The 17073-nt window shown below is 38.8% G+C and overlaps 2 long non-coding RNA genes across 3 annotated transcripts; both read left to right on the top strand.

Annotated features, from left to right (window-relative positions):
• The first annotated feature begins 544 nt into the window (after positions 1-544).
• On the top strand, positions 545-2211 carry LOC145204913 (uncharacterized). The gene is made up of 3 exons (XR_013853554.1): positions 545-597; positions 1108-1171; positions 1470-2211. It is a non-coding gene; the product is annotated as an uncharacterized LOC145204913 (long non-coding RNA).
• A 1557-nt stretch (positions 2212-3768) lies between these two features.
• Positions 3769-6558, top strand: LOC145204912 (uncharacterized). 2 transcript variants are annotated; one of them, XR_013853553.1, is made up of 6 exons: positions 3769-4207; positions 4351-4424; positions 4552-4635; positions 4720-4810; positions 5149-5213; positions 5539-6558. It is a non-coding gene; the product is annotated as an uncharacterized LOC145204912 (long non-coding RNA). The 2 variants fall into 2 exon arrangements; XR_013853552.1 differs by having other exon boundaries at positions 5535-6558.
• The last annotated feature ends 10515 nt before the right edge of the window (positions 6559-17073 follow it).

Below are 17073 nucleotides of genomic sequence, written 5' to 3'. Positions count from 1 at the left end.
GTAATTTTTTGAAGACTGGTCCGTGGTCCGCGATAAAATTTTACTTTTAAAACCGGTCCGCAGTGCAAAGAAGGTTGCCGACCCCTGATTTAAAATACCCGGATAAAATAAAAATAATTCAGAGAGGTACAAACTTAAATGACCAATACCATTTTTTTGAAGAGACGTATTTCTTCATTGATTATAGTAGAACGGTATCTAATTGTAACTAATTCGGTTTCAAAATGCGCTTGTGTGAATATTACAACCCGGGACACAAACGCACTTTTAAAAGGTGTACGTATATAGTTTACAAAAATCGAATCTCTGAACTGAAATCATATTTTACAATATTTTAAAAATAAATTCATTATAACATACAATTTTTACCCCGATTTATGCTAATTAAAAATATGTATAGTTTTAAACCGAAAAAAAACAAGGTTTCGAATGTTTCCAAATGCAACATTACATTCCGGTACGCTTGATTAGCTTTGGTGACATCACGACCAATCAGCTTTCGAGTTTCGCCCGCGCCGAACTCGGACATTTCCTTGCAAAGTCATTTGCCTGTTGAGTTAATGGCGTGCAGAGGTGGAAGGCTGGCGGTGTTACAAGGTAAATTACCTTTGCTTTTTTCACGCTTATCTGTAGTACTTATTTATTGTTGCACATCATATCCTGTGTTAGTGTAATGTCATAGATAACTTAATATGGTAATCCTGGCAAATACCTATCTGTGTCAGTAATAAAAACAGTTAAAACTGTACAACTTTTAAGCCAGTAGTGGGATTCAGCCTATTCGCACCGGTTCTATAGAACCGTCTCACGAATTTTTTTAAGATCAGCGAACCGGTTAGCATTACTGCTTACTGTCAATGGACTTTTTGTAACAGAATCGACTGAAAAATATGACTTTTGTGATAGAACCGACTGACAAAAAAAATTGAATCCCACCACTGCTTTAAGCAATGTATTAATTGGCACCCATATTTGTTGGGTTTTGCTTGGTTTGGTTTGAAAACTGTAAATAAACGTTATTTTGCGTTATGTTTTGATTCAGATATAGGCTACCTAGTGAAGCTTTATAGTCCAGAGCTTTGTCTAAATGTTTTGTTTGTTTTACAGTTTGCACAAAATGCAAAACAAAACCGCCAGAAGTTATCAAGCATTTCTTCGCCGCCAAGTTCAGGTAAAATAAGTTTCACTTGTTGCTTAAGTCATAACCAGTGAAAGTTGGTGAACGAACTTAACTGCGCTTAAAATACCACTACTGTTTTGTAGGCAAGCTTTAGGAACGCATGCTTTGTGCTTTACTGGACGAAACAAACGGCGTTTTTTTCAATCGGCACTGATTGTAGAAAGCGTGCTCGCACACAATTCTTGCTTGTAGACAATAAACAGCGCCTTACTTCATTAACAGTTACTTTAGTTCTTGGCTTAATATATATAGTGGTTTATAAAGTAATATAATGCATATTTGTTTACAGGTTTATTTAAGACGTCTTATTCATCTCAACGATCTTCGTCACCTCTTTCTTCGTCAATCATCCAACATTCCTCAACTTCATATATTTATTTGTATGTAAACATAAGAGTCTGTCGTGGGTCAACCGGGTTTGCGAAACTGTTAGGCCTAACTTAGATTAACTGGCGCTAGGGTGAGTGACCTATTCTTTGCCGAGGTTGACTCGTAAAGGAAGTCTTCCTCGGTGGTCAAAGAAAGGTCCAAGTCTACAGGAGTGCTACTATGTCAGCAAGTTGGCGCTAGGGTTATAACTAGAGTGGCACTCGTTAACTAAGGTTAGGCTAGGCAACATAGGTGGGGTACGTTTGGGATTCGCAAGCCACGTAGGGCCTTAGTTTAGATCGATTTCTAGCTAGGCGTGGCGCGTTGCTAAATGGCTTTAGCTAAAATAAGGTGCGTATAGAAACACGGCCTTGGCATGGCCTCCACCGCATGCGCTGGCCGCGGTGTCGGCGGGGTCAGAGTAGGGACACAGCTACCCTCAATGAAGGTCCAGGCTCGTGGACCTGAGGGGGCCGGCATAGCATTTTGCCCGAAAAGTCCCGTGAGCCACCCTGATAGGGCGCAAACTGTTGTTAATTTTTTCTCCAGCCTAGAGGTTGCGTAATTCATTTGGGTCCTTGCGGGGGGACTCTTGAGGGCAAGGCCAGTGACGCAATGTTGAGTTATACGTTCTAAATGTCACTGCTCCTTTTTAAATGAAACTTCTGCGCCTATGCTAACTGTAAAATTAGGGATATTGTGGATTTTTTTTTCGGGTTTTGACCAGTTTGTATTATCTCTGCTTGTGCATCCGTTTCTAAGTTTTCTTCACTAAGAAGAGACTGCGAATTGGATATCAAGCATGTGATGTTAATGGCCTCGATATTCGCAATTAATTTACTATTTGGTAACGGCGCTTATTGATTGCCCCAATTCCCTTGTTTGCTGGTCAAGCCCATTTTTATTTGTGGATTTAGGCTAACTTACTTACAACTTAATTAAGTTTCGTATTCCTGCTTGACCCGGCCATTCAGTCATTATGGGGCAGTGACTCTGGTTGTAAAACACGACAGACTCACTTTTTTTACTTTTCTAGGCTAATTTGCGGCGGTTGTATGCAGACAGTTAGTTGAGACAAGTTTGTATACTTTTACGTCGGCGGCGCAGGGACGATGGCGGTTCCAACGTTTTTTCAGAAACTTTTCGGGCATACCGAAGCAGACGAACAACCAGTTCTCGTGGGCGATATAAACTTGATTAAAGTTTAACAACGCATTAAACTTCTAATACCAATATAGACTGTAATAATTTTGGGACGAATCCATTAACAGACCTGGTGTACTCAATACAACGTAAAACACCTAATGGAAAATATTAAAGGGCATTTGTGTATTTGCTTTCGTTTTCCCTCTTTCATAAGCAAAACTGTGTGCTGAGTTCACTTTTTCTATCCTTTCATTTTCCATTAGTAAGACCAGTTCTTGGGGGGTGTTGTGCCATTTTACATCAGCCGACAGGTTCTTTATGTTAATATTGTATGTTTGTTTGTTTTTCGTCGCTCTAACCATGCGAACCGCCATCGTCAGTTTCAGGGTGACAAAGAATTAACACCAGTCAGTTTAAAGTCTGGAGTTGCTTCTGTTTTCTGTCTGTCCAAAACATAACCATGTAAGTTTCTCTTTTAATTCTGCGATTTACTAATAAAACTAATAATGTTTTATTTGTATTTCAGAACCTCCACACAAATGTTTGATATTGTATTTTGTTTTTGTACATTTGGAAGCAATCGCATTAATTTTGTTGGAACAAAACCTTGCATTGGAGGTATTTGTAATGTTTAAAATAATTGCAAACCAACCGTTTTTAGTTTGAAAAAAATCTTTGTTTTTTGCAGATATTAACCTCTTTTCACAGATTTTTTTAAAATTTATTCTTTGTTGCAGATTTAACCCATTTTATGTTTTACAGAACTTTCCAGTTTATACTTTGTTATTTGTTGCAGGTTTAGGGGTTATTTTAATCATTTTTATACTAATCCCTTTTACAGGTTTTACCATTGTTTTATGTTTCCGCAGGTTGTAGGAAAATGTGTTTAAAACGTTTTAATTTTGTTCTTGTTTTGCAGGAAATAGAAATTTAGGAAGTGTGTAGGCATTTTAAGCTGCTTTTAACTTCAAATTTTGTATTTACAGGCTTTTAAATATGTATTTATGTTTTAACAGGTTTTAGGACTTTCAGGTTTAGGAAAAACAAAAATTTTGGGATAAAACAAAAATTAATGCAACTTTGTCCGTTTCAGATTTAACACGTTTTCCACAGGCTTAGGATGTTTTGCAAATTGCTGTTAAATTTTTGTAGGTTAAAGGTAAAGTATATCCTTGTTTAAACCAATTTGTCCCAGTAAAAAAGTGACAATGTTTCTACATTTCTTAAATGCAAGCTAGAAGCAGTAAATCAAACATATTAATCAAAACTAGACACGATTTGCGGTGGTTTGTTTATTTTTGCGTTTTGTGAAAACCTTGTTTTAGTTTTTCAGAATCTAGAACCAACTCCCATAGCCGATGACGTCACATGTTTCCTTTCCGCCATTGAAACGTCATCACCGATCACCCCTGGCAACCGAGGTTGGATGATACGCTGTGATGACGTTCGGTGTTTGGTTTTTTTCTATTGTCCTTAAAATCCCTTAGAAAAACAGCAACACCCAAATATTAGGTATCAGACTTTGTATTTGACGGTTGGTTTCTATTTATCTAAAAAAATCGTTGCACAGTTGGCTGTTAGATTTCGTATTTGCTAATTGTCTATTTCATTGCCTATTGAGGTTGCTCTTAGTTCAATCTTTTCTTTGTTTGCAGATAACCTATGATCGCTAATTCAGTATCGGTTACTTTATTCGTGAAGCGATATCGAACGGGACTATATACGGCAGGTAAAAAAAAAATTTTTCGAAATAAAATGAAACAAACTAACAAACACGGTTCTGCGGCATTAAACCATTCACTCGTGTACGAATTAAAGTGTTTGTATTCTTGTCTTAATCTGTAATTTATTTGCAGAGCCACAATGATCGTCACTTCAGACTCGAGACGCCGACGTCGACGTCGATGGAGCGCATCGGACATTGTGACGTAATACTGCAGGTAATCATATGACGTTGTCATCTTGCTGGTTGAGGCTTTGGTAGTTGATGACGTAATTGAATGACGTTCCATATTTTGTTTCAGATATTGCAACAGATGAACATCCCTCCCCAAGCAGCAGATACGTGAAGTAAACAACAGATCTAGAAAAGATATACGTCTCCATCACTGCAAGGTAACACATGTTTATTGTTTTGTTGGTTTGATGTGGTATTGATATTGAGGTTTCCATTAAGCTTTGAATTGTTTTTCTACCTTTTATCGTATAGTTAATTTTATGCTTTTGTCCTTTTGCATCGCACTTATATTAATGGTTTCCTGGAAAAATATGGATAAATGATGAACCTTAACACTTTTACAGACGTTGTATTGAGGTTTCCACGATTTTGAATGGTTTCCCAACTTTTAACCCATACCTTTGTTTTATTTTTTGCTCTTTTTGTATGGTATTGAAAATAGTGATTTGGCCTATTTTACAAGTATTAGCTGGTTTAATATGCTTAACTTGTTTAGACGCTGCAAAGTCGGCTCCATCCACCCCCACTACACCGATCAGCCACATTTACATCAGTTACAAGGTGAGTCGGTTTGCCCTGAACCCATTGATAGTGAGTTTTTGTTTCTGTAGATTACAGTAATTAAAGAAAGATAGCATTTTAATCATTTACCGTAATAATTATGGGCTTTGTCATATCTGTTGCTGAGCATTACTTCAATGTAGTTTCATAATGTACATTATTCTTCAATTATCAAATTCATTTGTTGTGATTTAGCATGCTGAGCCAAATTACCACCTTGAAACGCCCCAGGGTGTTAAGCGTTCACTGCATTGAATATTCAGTTGCAAACATCTGTAAAAACATTCTGTACATTATTATTATCATATTTTATTTGTTTAGTTAGATCCTGCGACAAAAGAACCACTGGTCTGAAGAAGAAAAATTCAACATCATTCCTACCACTGAATCTTCGTCACGCACGGACTGTTTCGCTACCCAAGGCCACCAGGTCGCTCTTGGTGGACGGTATATCGGACAACGTGATATTACCCTAAGGCCACCAGGTCCCACTTGGTGGACGGTATATCGGACAACGCGATATTATGTGGACTGCAGTCTGTTGTTCCGCGCCACACGCAACGCTTAAAATGGCATTACAGCCTTCCGAGCTAGCGTTGGGACAGGACATGAGGGCGCTGTTGAGAAAACGGTGACAAATGTAACGCGAAACTACGCTTGCGTCATAAATATGCATACAAAATCTCATGCCAACAATTTACTTAACTTGCTAATTGACATTTATTTTTCTTTCTTCCTCCGCAACTATCGCACCGTTGTATTGTGACCCACGCAACTTCTCTTTTCGCGGATGGTCTTTGTTCGTGTATTTTTCCTCGTGTCGCTTATTGTCACTTGCTAGTCGTGGTTTGCCTCTCTGCTTCGCAGTTGTTTAATTTGTAGAGACATATTTTATAAGTTTTTCAAATATTTTATTTTTTACCACTTATCTCGACTGTCCACCAAATGTTTGCTTTTACAGACGATGCCTGTTTATTTAAAGCGAAATATATATTTTTGTTCATTTAAAGAAAGGATTTATGCTTTTTACCTGTTTTTTTTATGAAACAGTTTAATATTGTTCTTGTAACTATTTTTAGTGGATCCCTCTGCTCTTGTGCGTTTTCACTTATGTATATTTCATTCATTGCTCTGAGAAGCGCTGCCGTTTTGTTAGGCGAAACGTCTGCAAAAATAACAAGCTAGCTGTGTGCCTGATTGAAACTATACTTTGGTATTTATTTGCATGCTGTGGTTTAACGATTACATTAATTGTGTGTCTAATTTAAACGCTTATCTTGTCTCTACTTTCATGCTATAGTTTGAAGATTTGTTCAGCAAAACTTTGTATGTTTCGTAAATTTTGACATTTATTATGCTTATGGATATAACTGACTTTGTACTGTAGCAAATTATGTAGTCAGGATCGCGACCCACTTGGGGAAGCCTTGATAAGTAGGTTCACCCATCGTGTATTTGTACATTTTGTCAAAGAAATTCTTTTCTATGCAACTTCTTTATGTGTATTGTGGCTTTCTACATCAACTTTATGTTTTTAGCCCATGCAGTATTGCTGCACACATTACTATGTTCTTTGACGTCTTCATGTTCTTATGTCTGTGGCGAATTATAAAATATATGTGTTGTTGTTTTCCATATTATCCTAATTTTTAATTTGGTTTCGTTGGATTTATTTTATATGAATAGAACGGATGCTGTAGGGAAAGTACCTGTCGGTGCTGAAAGGTGATTCGATCTAAGCATGGTTTACATTAGCGTGGAATTTGTAAGCCTTTAGGAAAATTCATTGTATAAATTGATCGACGTTAATCGCTTTATAGTTTATACCATAGGTAGTTTAACGAGCCACTTTTCATTAATAATGCAGTAACATTCCTCGCGAACTAAACAATATTAATCAATGCGTCGCATTTGACCTGCGGACCGCAAGTTGTACTCTCTAGGACAGCGGTTCCCAAACTGGGGTCCGCGTTCCTTAGGGGTCCGTGATGCAATTTTGGGGGGACCGCGAAGCGGTTGAAGTAATTCTATAATCTTATTTGGCGTCAGTTTGTGCCACTAAATAAGTTTAAATCAAAGTAGAATTAAGAATCGACTGTCTCCATTGCTAAACACTGGCCTTTATTGAATGCCAACTAACAAAAATGCAATTGTTCGCGCACAATCGTAATGTTTATTTGTTCTGTTTGTGATGTCACATGCTGTCTTTGGATGATTGTTATGCGCAATTTTGCACAACTAGCTAAAATCCTGCAATCAACTTTCGTTTTTTATGAAATACACATTTATGCTTAAAAGTACCGCGAGCCCTCGAAATAATGGCAAAGGGAAAAAAATACGAAAAAGTTTGGGAACCACTGCTCTAGGACAATTTAATATTTTGTATCGTTTCCATAGTTGATTTTGTAAGAATGGGATAGGGAAAGTACCTTATTTTATTCGTAATCCAGTGTTCATAGTAAACTGTTTTGGAGGTCAGTGTCATTTTTAACAAACACACTGTTTCAATTTATTATAAACTACCCTTCCTATAAGAGTTCGAATCTAAATGCTTGAGATTTCGTCCGTATAACGTAGGAGTTTTACATGATGTAATGGCTAGTTACCATTACAAATATGGGTCTTATTCAAGTTTTTTAATGTTTGTGTCTGTTCTTTCCATATGAAAGTTTCGTAAAAGTCACTTTTGTGTGATGTGTGTCTGCTTTTACTTCTTCTTAAGCGAGGAACATTAATGTTTCGCTAACGTGAGAAATGTTATTCAATCTTTGTCGATGTAGCGACTAACCGTAAACCAGTGGCCAATGCGTTGTAGTGGATAGTTAATGTGATGTCTCTACCGTTATATCTGTACTGCTTGGCTCTTTACTTATTTACACTTTCATCGTTTTAATACAAGTCAAAATGGGAACTGAAAGCTTTGTGTGTTTGTCGGAGCAGAAACAAAAATGGGTGAAACATTTAATAACTTACATTTCTTCGAGAAATAAACATGTAACTTATAAAGATGTAACAACAAACGATTAGCAACCAGATCAGGTCGACTCTCATTATCAGTTACACAAAACGGCTGCAAACGATATTTCGAAGAAGATAAGAAAAACCAAAAACTGTCAGATTAGGTTAAAAAAGCTTAAAAAAATACAGATCATTTAAAAAAAGTGAACCTCAAAGTCAAAAAAGCCTAAAAAAATTGCTCCGTTTTTTCGATTTTTGAGGGTCAAAAAATCGAAGAAAAATCCGGTTTTCGGTGGATTTACGTGGGAATATTCCAGTTTAAAACCGGTTTTGACCAGTTTCTGCATCCTACCGAACCTGCAAACCGGTTAAGACCGGTTTTAAAGATCGAAAATTTTGACCCGATTTTCGAAAAAACCCTAAGGCTAAGCCTTTCCGTTTTTTCGATTTTTGGGGATCAAAAAATCCAAGAAAAATCCGGTTTTCGGTGGGTTTTCGTGGGATTATTCCAGTTTCAAACCGGTTTTGACCAGTTTCTGCATCCTACCGAACCTGCAAACCGGTTAAAACCGGTTTTGAAGATCGAAAATTTTGACCCGATTTTCGAAAAAACCCTAAGGCTATAGCCTTTCCGTTTTTTCGATTTTTGGGGATCAAAAAATCCAAGAAAAATCCGGTTTTCGGTGGGTTTTCGTGGGATTATTCCAGTTTCAAACCGGTTTTGACCAGTTTCTGCATCCTACCGAACCTGCAAACCGGTTAAAACCGGTTTTGAAGATCGAAAATTTTGACCCGATTTTCGAAAAAACCCTAAGGCTATAGCCTTTCCGTTTTTTCGATTTTTGGGGGTCAAAAAATCCAAGAAAAATCCGGTTTTCGGTGGATTTACGTGGGAATATTCCAGTTTCAAACCGGTTTTGAGCAGTTTCTGCATCCTACCGAACCTGCAAACCGGTTAAAACCGGTTTTGAAGATCGAAAATTTTGACCCGATTTTCGAAAAAACCCTAAGTCTATAGCCTTTCCGTTTTTTCGATTTTTGGGGGTCAAAAAATCCAAGAAAAATCCGGTTTTCGGTGGATTTACGTGGGAATATTCCAGTTTCAAACCGGTTTTGACCAGTTTCTAGCCTTTCCGTTTTTTCGATTTTTGGGGGTCAAAAAACTTAAGAAAAATCCGGTTTTCGGTGGATTTACGTGGGAATATTCCAGTTTCAAACCGGTTTTGACCAGTTTCTGCATCCTACCGAACCTGCAAACCGGTTAAAACCGGTTTTGAAGATCGAAAATTTTGACCCGATTTTCGAAAAAACCCTAAGTCTATAGCCTTTCCGTTTTTTCGATTTTTGGGGGTCAAAAAATTCAAGAAAAATCCGGTTTTCGGTGGGTTTTCGTGGGATTATTCCAGTTTCAAACCGGTTTTGACCAGTTTTTGCATCCTACCGAACCTGCAAACCGGTTAAAACCGGTTTTGAAGATCGAAAATTTTGACCCGATTTTCGAAAAAACCCTAAGGCTATAGCCTTTCCGTTTTTTCGATTTTTGGGGGTCAAAAAATCCAAGAAAAATCCGGTTTTCGGTGGATTTACGTGGGAATATTCCAGTTTCAAACCGGTTTTGACCAGTTTCTAGCCTTTCCGTTTTTTCGATTTTTGGGGGTCAAAAAATCCAAGAAAAATCCGGTTTTCGGTGGGTTTTCGTGGGATTATTCCAGTTTCAAACCGGTTTTGACCAGTTTCTGCATCCTACCGAACCTGCAAACCGGTTAAAACCGGTTTTGAAGATCGAAAATTTTGACCCGATTTTCGAAAAAACCCTAAGGCTATAGCCTTTCCGTTTTTTCGATTTTTGGGGATCAAAAAATCCAAGAAAAATCCGGTTTTCGGTGGATTTACGTGGGAATATTCCAGTTTCAAACCGGTTTTGACCGGTTTCTGCATCCTACCGAACCTGCAAACCGGTTAAAACCGGTTTTAAAGATCGAAAATTTTGACCCGATTTTCGAAAAAACACTAAGGCTATAGCCTTTCCGTTTTTTCGATTTTTTGGGATCAAAAAGTCCAAGAAAAATCCGGTTTTCGGTGGATTTACGTGAGAATATTCCAGTTTCAAACCGGTTTTGACCAGTTTCTAGCCTTTCCGTTTTTTCGATTTTTGGGGGTCAAAAAATCCAAGAAAAATCCGGTTTTCGGTGGATTTACGTGGGAATATTCCAGTTTCAAACCGGTTTTGACCAGTTTCTGCATCCTACCGAACCAGCAAACCGGTTAAAACCGGTTTTGAAGATCGAAAATTTTGACCCGATTTTCGAAAAAACCCTAAGGCTATAGCCTTTCCGTTTTTTCGATTTTTGGGGGTCAAAAAATCCAAGAAAAATCCGGTTTTCGGTGGGTTTTCGTGGGATTATTCCAGTTTCAAACCGGTTTTGACCAGTTTCTGCATCCTACCGAACCTGCAAACCGGTTAAAACCGGTTTTGAAGATCGAAAATTTTGACCCGATTTTCGAAAAAACCCTAAGGCTATAGCCTTTCCGTTTTTTCGATTTTTGGGGGTCAAAAAATCCAAGAAAAATCCGGTTTTCGGTGGATTTACGTGGGAATATTTCAGTTTCAAACCGGTTTTGAGCAGTTTCTGCATCCTACCGAACCTGCAAACCGGTTAAAACCGGTTTTGAAGATCGAAAATTTTGACCCGATTTTCGAAAAAAACCTAAGTCTATAGCCTTTCCGTTTTTTCGATTTTTGGGGGTCAAAAAATCCAAGAAAAATCCGGTTTTCGGTGGGTTTTCGTGGGATTATTCCAGTTTCAAACCGGTTTTGACCAGTTTCTGCATCCTACCGAACCTGCAAACCGGTTAAAACCGGTTTTGAAGATCGAAAATTTTGACCCGATTTTCGAAAAAACCCTAAGGCTATAGCCTTTCCGTTTTTTCGATTTTTGGGGGTCAAAAAATCCAAGAAAAATCCGGTTTTCGGTGGATTTACGTGGGAATATTCCAGTTTCAAACCGGTTTTGACCAGTTTCTGCATCCTACCGAACCTGCAAACCGGTTAAAACCGGTTTTGAAGATCGAAAATTTTGACCCGATTTTCGAAAAAACCCTAAGGCCTTTCCGTTTTTTCGATTTTTGGGGGTCAAAAAATCCAAGAAAAATCCGGTTTTAGGTGGGTTTTCGTGGGATTATTCCAGTTTCAAACCGGTTTTGACCAGTTTCTGCATCCTACCGAACCTGCAAACCGGTTAAAACCGGTTTTGAAGATCGAAAATTTTGACCCGATTTTCGAAAAAACCCTAAGGCTATAGCCTTTCCGTTTTTTCGATTTTTGGGGGTCAAAAAATCCAAGAAAAATCCGGTTTTCGGTGGATTTACGTGGGAATATTCCAGTTTCAAACCGGTTTTGACCAGTTTCTGCATCCTACCGAACCTGCAAACCGGTTAAAACCGGTTTTGAAGATCGAAAATTTTGACCCGATTTTCGAAAAAACCCTAAGGCTATAGCCTTTCCGTTTTTTCGATTTTTGGGGGTCAAAAAATCCAAGAAAAATCCGGTTTTCGGTGGATTTACGTGGGAATATTCCAGTTTCAAACCGGTTTTGAGCAGTTTCTGCATCCTACCGAACCTGCAAACCGGTTAAAACCGGTTTTGAAGATCGAAAATTTTGACCCGATTTTCGAAAAAACCCTAAGTCTATAGCCTTTCCGTTTTTTCGATTTTTGGGGGTCAAAAAATCCAAGAAAAATCCGGTTTTCGGTGGATTTACGTGGGAATATTCCAGTTTCAAACCGGTTTTGACCAGTTTCTGCATCCTACCGAACCTGCAAACCGGTTTAAACCGGTTTTGAAGATCGAAAATTTTGACCCGATTTTCGAAAAAACCCTAAGGCTATAGCCTTTCCGTTTTTTCGATTTTTGGGGGTCAAAAAACTTAAGAAAAATCCGGTTTTCGGTGGATTTACGTGGGAATATTCCAGTTTCAAACCGGTTTTGACCAGTTTCTGCATCCTACCGAACCTGCAAACCGGTTAAAACCGGTTTTGAAGATCGAAAATTTTGACCCGATTTTCGAAAAAACCCTAAGTCTATAGCCTTTCCGTTTTTTCGATTTTTGGGGGTCAAAAAATCCAAGAAAAATCCGGTTTTCGGTGGATTTTCGTGGGATTATTCCAGTTTCAAACCGGTTTTGACCAGTTTCTGCATCCTACCGAACCTGCAAACCGGTTAAAACCGGTTTTGAAGATCGAAAATTTTGACCCGATTTTCGAAAAAACCCTAAGGCTATAGCCTTTCCGTTTTTTCGATTTTTGGGGGTCAAAAAATCCAAGAAAAATCCGGTTTTCGGTGGATTTACGTGGGAATATTCCAGTTTCAAACCGGTTTTGACCAGTTTCTGCATCCTACCGAACCTGCAAACCGGTTAAAACCGGTTTTGAAGATCGAAAATTTTGACCCGATTTTCGAAAAATCCCTAAGGCTATAGCCTTTCCGTTTTTTCGATTTTTGGGGGTCAAAAAATCCAAGAAAAATCCGGTTTTCGGTGGGTTTTCGTGGGATTATTCCAGTTTCAAACCGGTTTTGACCGGTTTCTGCATCCTACCGAACCTGCAAACCGGTTAAAACCGGTTTTGAAGATCGAAAATTTTGACCCGATTTTCGAAAAAACCCTAAGGCTATAGCCTTTCCGTTTTTTCGATTTTTGGGGATCAAAAAATCCAAGAAAAATCCGGTTTTCGGTGGATTTACGTGGGAATATTCCAGTTTCAAACCGGTTTTGACCGGTTTCTGCATCCTACCGAACCTGCAAACCGGTTAAAACCGGTTTTAAAGATCGAAAATTTTGACCCGATTTTCGAAAAAACCCTAAGTCTATAGCCTTTCCGTTTTTTCGATTTTTGGGGGTCAAAAAGTCCAAGAAAAATCCGGTTTTCGGTGGATTTACGTGAGAATATTCCAGTTTCAAACCGGTTGTCTCCAGTTTCTAGCCTTTCCGTTTTTTCGATTTTTGGGGGTCAAAAAATCCAAGAAAAATCCGGTTTTCGGTGGATTTACGTGGGAATATTCCAGTTTCAAACCGGTTTTGACCAGTTTCTGCATCCTACCGAACCAGCAAACCGGTTAAAACCGGTTTTGAAGATCGAAAATTTTGACCCGATTTTCGAAAAAACCCTAAGGCTATAGCCTTTCCGTTTTTTCGATTTTTGGGGGTCAAAAAATCCAAGAAAAATCCGGTTTTCGGTGGGTTTTCGTGGGATTATTCCAGTTTCAAACCGGTTTTGACCAGTTTCTGCATCCTACCGAACCTGCAAACCGGTTAAAACCGGTTTTGAAGATCGAAAATTTTGACCCGATTTTCGAAAAAACCCTAAGGCTATAGCCTTTCCGTTTTTTCGATTTTTGGGGGTCAAAAAATCCAAGAAAAATCCGGTTTTCGGTGGATTTACGTGGGAATATTCCAGTTTCAAACCGGTTTTGACCAGTTTCTAGCCTTTCCGTTTTTTCGATTTTTGTGGGTCAAAAAACTTAAGAAAAATCCGGTTTTCGGTGGATTTACGTGGGAATATTCCAGTTTCAAACCGGTTTTGACCAGTTTCTGCATCCTACCGAACCTGCAAACCGGTTAAAACCGGTTTTGAAGATCGAAAATTTTGACCCGATTTTCGAAAAAACCCTAAGTCTATAGCCTTTCCGTTTTTTCGATTTTTAGGGGTCAAAAAATCCAAGAAAAATCCGGTTTTTGGTGAGTTTTCGTGGGATTATTCCAGTTTCAAACCGGTTTTGACCAGTTTCTGCATCCTACCGAACCTGCAAACCGGTTAAAACCGGTTTTAAAGATCGAAAATTTTGACCCGATTTTCGAAAAAACCCTAAGGCTATAGCCTTTCCGTTTTTTCGATTTTTGGGGGTCAAAAAGTCCAAGAAAAATCCGGTTTTCGGTGGATTTACGTGGGAATATTCCAGTTTCAAACCGGTTTTGACCAGTTTCTAGCCTTTCCGTTCTTTCGATTTTTGGGGGTCAAAAAATCCAAGAAAAATCCGGTTTTCGGTGGATTTACGTGGGAATATTCCAGTTTCAAACCGGTTTTGACCAGTTTCTGCATCCTACCGAACCTGCAAACCGGTTAAAACCGGTTTTGAAGATCGAAAATTTTGACCCGATTTTCGAAAAAACCCTAAGTCTATAGCCTTTCCGTTTTTTCGATTTTTGGGGGTCAAAAAATCCAAGAAAAATCCGGTTTTCGGTGGATTTACGTGGGAATATTCCAGTTTCAAACCGGTTTTGACCAGTTTCTGCATCCTACCGAACCTGCAAACCGGTTAAAACCGGTTTTGAAGATCGAAAATTTTGACCCGATTTTCGAAAAAACCCTAAGTCTATAGCCTTTCCGTTTTTTCGATTTTTGGGGGTCAAAAAATCCAAGAAAAATCCGGTTTTCGGTGGATTTACGTGGGAATATTCCAGTTTCAAACCGGTTTTGACCAGTTTCTGCATCCTACCGAACCTGCAAACCGGTTAAAACCGGTTTTGAAGATCGAAAATTTTGACCCGATTTTCGAAAAAACCCTAAGTCTATAGCCTTTCCGTTTTTTCGATTTTTGGGGGTCAAAAAATCCAAGAAAAATCCGGTTTTCGGTGGGTTTTCGTGGGATTATTCCAGTTTCAAACCGGTTTTGACCAGTTTCTGCATCCTACCGAACCTGCAAACCGGTTAAAACCGGTTTTGAAGATCGAAAATTTTGACCCGATTTTCAAAAAAAAACCTAAGGCTATAGCCTTTCCGTTTTTTCGATTTTTGGGGGTCAAAAAATCCAAGAAATATCCGGTTTTAGGTTGATTTACGTGGGAATATTCCAGTTTCAAACCGGTTTTGACCAGTTTCTGCATCCTACCGAACCTGCAAACCGGTTAAAACCGGTTTTGAAGATCGAAAATTTTGACCCGATTTTCGAAAAAACCCTAAGGCTATAGCCTTTCCGTTTTTTCGATTTTTGGGGGTTAAAAAGTCCAAGAAAAATCCGGTTTTCGGTGGATTTACGTGGGAATATTCCAGTTTCAAACCGGTTTTGACCAGTTTCTAGCCTTTCCGTTTTTTCGATTTTTGGGGGTCAAAAAACTTAAGAAAAATCCGGTTTTCGGTGGATTTACGTGGGAATATTCCAGTTTCAAACCGGTTTTGACCAGTTTCTGCATCCTACCGAACCTGCAAACCGGTTAAAACCGGTTTTGAAGATCGAAAATTTTGACCCGATTTTCGAAAAAACCCTAAGTCTATAGCCTTTCCGTTTTTTCGATTTTTGGGGGTCAAAAAATCCAAGAAAAATCCGGTTTTCGGTGGGTTTTCGTGGGATTATTCCAGTTTCAAACCGGTTTTGACCAGTTTCTGCATCCTACCGAACCTGCAAACCGGTTAAAACCGGTTTTGAAGATCGAAAATTTTGACCCGATTTTCGAAAAAACCCTAAGGCTATAGCCTTTCCGTTTTTTCGATTTTTGGGGATCAAAAAATCCAAGAAAAATCCGGTTTTCGGTGGATTTACGTGGGAATATTCCAGTTTCAAACCGGTTTTGACCGGTTTCTGCATCCTACCGAACCTGCAAACCGGTTAAAACCGGTTTTAAAGATCGAAAATTTTGACCCGATTTTCGAAAAAACCCTAAGGCTATAGCCTTTCCGTTTTTTCGATTTTTGGGGGTCAAAAAGTCCAAGAAAAATCCGGTTTTCGGTGGATTTACGTGGGAATATTCCAGTTTCAAACCGGTTTTGACCAGTTTCTGCATCCTACCGAACCTGCAAACCGGTTAAAACCGGTTTTGAAGATCGAAAATTTTGACCCGATTTTCGAAAAAACCCTAAGGCTATAGCCTTTCCGTTTTTTCGATTTTTGGGGGTCAAAAAATCCAAGAAAAATCCGGTTTTCGGTGGATTTACGTGGGAATATTCCAGTTTCAAACCGGTTTTGACCAGTTTCTGCATCCTACCGAACCTGCAAACCGGTTAAATCCGGTTTTGAAGATCGAAAATTTTGACCCGATTTTCGAAAAAACCCTAAGGCTATAGCCTTTCCGTTTTTTCGATTTTTGGGGGTCAAAAAATCCAAGAAAAATCCGGTTTTCGGTGGATTTACGTGGGAATATTCCAGTTTCAAACCGGTTTTGACCAGTTTCTGCATCCTACCGAACCTGCAAACCGGTTAAAACCGGTTTTAAAGATCGAAAATTTTGACCCGATTTTCGAAAAAACCCTAAGGCTATAGCCTTTCCGTTTTTTCGATTTTTGGGGGTCAAAAAATCCAAGAAAAATCCGGTTTTCGGTGGATTTACGTGGGAATATTCCAGTTTCAAACCGGTTTTGACCAGTTTCTGCATCCTACCGAACCTGCAAACCGGTTAAAACCGGTTTTGAAGATCGAAAATTTTGACCCGATTTTCGAAAAAACCCTAAGTCTATAGCCTTTCCGTTTTTTCGATTTTTGGGGGTCAAAAAATCCAAGAAAAATCCGGTTTTCGGTAGGTTTTCGTGGGATTATTCCAGTTTCAAACCGGTTTTGACCAGTTTCTGCATCCTACCGAACCTGCAAACCCGTTAAAACCGGTTTTGAAGATCGAAAATTTTGACCCGATTTTCGAAAAAACCCTAAGGCTATAGCCTTTCCGTTTTTTCGATTTTTGGGGGTCAAAAAATCCAAGAAAAATCCGGTTTTCGGTGGATTTACGTGGGAATATTCCAGTTTCAAACCGGTTTTGACCAGTTTCTGCATCCTACCGAACCTGCAAACCGGTTAAAACCGGTTTTGAAGATCGAAAATTTTGACCCGATTTTCGAAAAAACCCTAAGTCTATAGCCTTTCCGTTTTTTCGATTTTTGGGGGTCAAAAAATCCAAGAAAAATCCGGTTTTCGGTGGGT

Source organism: Phallusia mammillata, chromosome 8, assembly GCF_965637545.1.
Source record: "Phallusia mammillata chromosome 8, kaPhaMamm4.hap1.1, whole genome shotgun sequence".
In the NCBI taxonomy this organism is placed as follows: Eukaryota; Metazoa; Chordata; class Ascidiacea; order Phlebobranchia; family Ascidiidae; genus Phallusia; species Phallusia mammillata.
Note: the sequence above shows the minus strand (reverse complement) of the source record. Positions and strands in the feature narration are given on the sequence as shown.